Source organism: Lathyrus oleraceus, chromosome 2 (genome assembly GCF_024323335.1).
Source record: "Lathyrus oleraceus cultivar Zhongwan6 chromosome 2, CAAS_Psat_ZW6_1.0, whole genome shotgun sequence".
In the NCBI taxonomy this organism is placed as follows: domain Eukaryota; kingdom Viridiplantae; phylum Streptophyta; class Magnoliopsida; order Fabales; family Fabaceae; genus Lathyrus; species Lathyrus oleraceus.
The window spans coordinates 59128541-59131960 of record NC_066580.1 but is presented as its reverse complement, the minus strand read 5'-3'; positions in this window follow the sequence as shown (position 1 = coordinate 59131960).

The following is a 3420-nucleotide window of genomic DNA, read 5'->3' as shown; positions in this document are numbered from 1 at the left end:
TTAGGGTTTCAGTCAAAATGACCTATAATGTTTTGAAATGGATGGTGACCTTCCAAGATTCAAATAAATTTTTGATGAACATGAAAGTTGTTCATATGGTTCTTAAGAACATAGTTTATCTTGGGGTCATCATCATTTGACAAACACATCAAAAGGTAGGTCTCAGTGGATTTTAAAATAGTCAGATGAATTGATTGATCAACTTCTCAAGTCCAAACTTCAAATCTTGATGAATTGATGATTGAGGACACTCACATAAGCTCAAATATGCATGAAATGATGAATGGAAGAACTTACCTTGGTTGTATTTGATCATGGGTTGCGGTTGCTTCATGAGCATGGCATAGTCAATGCATAGTTGAATTAGGGTTTCCTTGGGAAACAATCCTCAAGCCCTTTGGTTTATCTTGATAAAATTGACAAATTGAGATGCTTGGGAGGCATATATGATGATTGAGAGCTTTGTGAACCATTGTCATGGTTGCTTTCAAACTTCATCTGGCCACATCAATGAGCATAGGGGTCTCCTAGGAGCCTTGGATCACATGATTGCTCAAGCTACAAAACAAACAAAGTTAGTGACATATTTGTGTGCTTTTGGTTAGTAAAAAAATAAGAAAAGCAATAATATATAATTCAAGCATGCTTGGTGGTCTCAAACCAATTCACACAAGTCCCAAACCAAAGGTTAAGGAGCCAAGATGCTATGATCCTTGAGGTAAATGCAATGTGCAATGATATGATGCCACGAGGGATCTTAGGGTCAAAATTAGGGTCTTACAGATGCCTCTATTTAAGGTCATTCTAGCCGGAGATATGAAGGTTAAAATCTTCGTCTCGACGAGGTAGAATGGGCTTAAATAATAACAAAGAGACAAATTTTGGTCCCTAAGAGACCTCATGATGCAAATGTAGGCGTGCAAAAGTTAATACTTTGTGGGGATATATGTCCACAAAGGATAAAAGAAATCGGGAGAAACTGAAAATCCATATGAGTAATACGCTCAAAAATGGGACAGAGACTCTCGGGACTTAACTGGGGAATAAAAGGGATAAAATGCGTGAGCAGGTCACGACTTAAAACTTGTTGGGAGACACGAAGGGATTCTACGAAAATAAATCAATGAAAAGACTCGAGTTGACGTAAAGATGCATGTATTAGGGAATATGCCAATACAGCAAAACTAAAATCCACTAAGGGACTCAGGCTGGGAACGTCCACAAAGGACTTAGCTAAGGAAGAAACAAATGAGGTATTACCGGTTACTGGGTAATAAGCTCAAAGAGACATGTGATCCAATCACCAGTATAAGGGTGAAAGAACAACATGCTCAGGGAGAAAGAATATCTAAGACCGGTATAAGGGTGAGAGATATCAATCATCCAAAACATCTGAGGAAAACCTAAAAAGGTATATTTTGACTCAGGAAAATCTGAATCCACAGGGGACAAAAGTCATAATAGGGAGTAGAAAGGAAGGAACACCAGGGACACCGGTTACTGGGCATATAATAGGTGACCAACCAGGCGTGAATTGGGGAATATTTCCAATACACTCATCATCCGAAAGGAAGGCTGAAAAAGAAGACTCAATTACAGGATGGGCATTCGATTCCATAAGGAAATGTGAATCTCACTCAACTGGGGAAGAAAAAGACTTCGACTGAAGAGTGCATGAGATATATTATCTATTACCGTCAAAACGTAGATAACATACTCGCATGGAAGATTATCCACAACCGATTACTGGGTTAATAAAGGATAAATCGACCGAAAAGAAAAGACATCGGGATACCGACTACTGGGTATAAAATGATGACCAATCAAAAGGGGAGAAACAATCATTACCGAACAAAGGTAAATGGAAGATGACTCGCTGGGGATAAATTGCTTTATCAGAGAAATTATCCAAGAGATATATCACCGGTTACTGGGGGTTATACTCAAAAGGTGAAGGAATATCAATACCGAATATTAGATAAAGATAACCAACAAGGAGGGGATTACATCTACCGGATACTGGGTAGAAAACCATAGAAGAGAGTAACCGTCATCGGTTAGGATGAACAAAAACCAGGGGTTAACTCTGCAAGGGGATAAAATGGGGTTTACAACTACCGGCTATTGGGTAGAAAACCATAAAAATAGGACTTACAACTACCGGCGACTGGGTAGAAGGCCACAACATCCGCTGGGGAAAAGAATGAACAATTACTGTTTACTGAGTAATTGATTATCTGAACCACAGGGAAGTGCAGGGGAAATAACAAGAGTAGTCAATCTAGGAACAAACTAGAGAGACGCAACGAAACAACACTCAACCCAATGAGGATATAACTCAGGGGAGTAATTCCATCCCAATACATATTTAGGGATGAAACTAAAATAATAATCATCCACGGGGACATAACTCAGTGGGGATGTGGTAGAAAGAATAGACGCTTTCTGCCTACGGGGCTGACTCTATATGGAGAGATCAGACACAAACATCTGCTTGGGGAAATATATATCACCAAATAGCAGGAGATAACAAACGAAGATATATGGCAAAAAATACAACATGAATATCTTGAATGTTAAAAAATATGCATGTATATGCGTGGTTTATGTATGATGAATGCTGACAAACAGACATATCTAACACAAACAGGTCCAGACATCCGGTACTACATCTCAAAAGAGAAATCCAGGCCCACAGAAGAAATCCAATCTGGTGGGGGCAACAGATACTAGGAAACACTGATCTCTACAGGGGATAAAGGCCACTGCTAGGGGAACAAGTAGGATCACTGGGATTAGAGGCCGCTGTTGGGAATAACCAAGAGATCACAACCACTAAAGTTGGGGATCTTCCAACAGTATGCAGAGACAAAGATCAGTCAGAGAAGAAATCTACTAGGGATCTTCCAGGCGGTGATGTTGAATTCTGTGGGGGACGACCACCAAATAGAAGCACATCAAGCAACATTCACTTTTAATCACGGAAGGGAACATCTCTGCTAAGGAGAAGGAGGAAACAGTCACTCCGCTGGGGAAGGAATCAACACATCTTCCTCGAAGTTCCAACGCCAAACTGAAAATAGGTAAAGCCTTTAGCTGGGGAAGCTAAGCACGGATAAGATCCGTTGTAGAAGCAACTCTACTGGGGAAATTATCAAGGAGAGAGATGAAACTCTGTGGGGAATAACCACTAAACAAAAGTTCCAATAACCCTAACCTTTCCTCAGACTGCTGGAAAATCAAATCTCTGCCGAGGAAAAGGGAAACACTCCTCCGCTGGGGATAGGAAAATAAACATTTCCCTTACCCGCTTTGCTAGGAGGAAAATTATTCGAGAAGGAGGAAGTAATTACTCAGACTCCGATCAAGCAACTCTGCTAGGGGAACAAATGCTGATGATTGAACCAGGAATAACTTGTA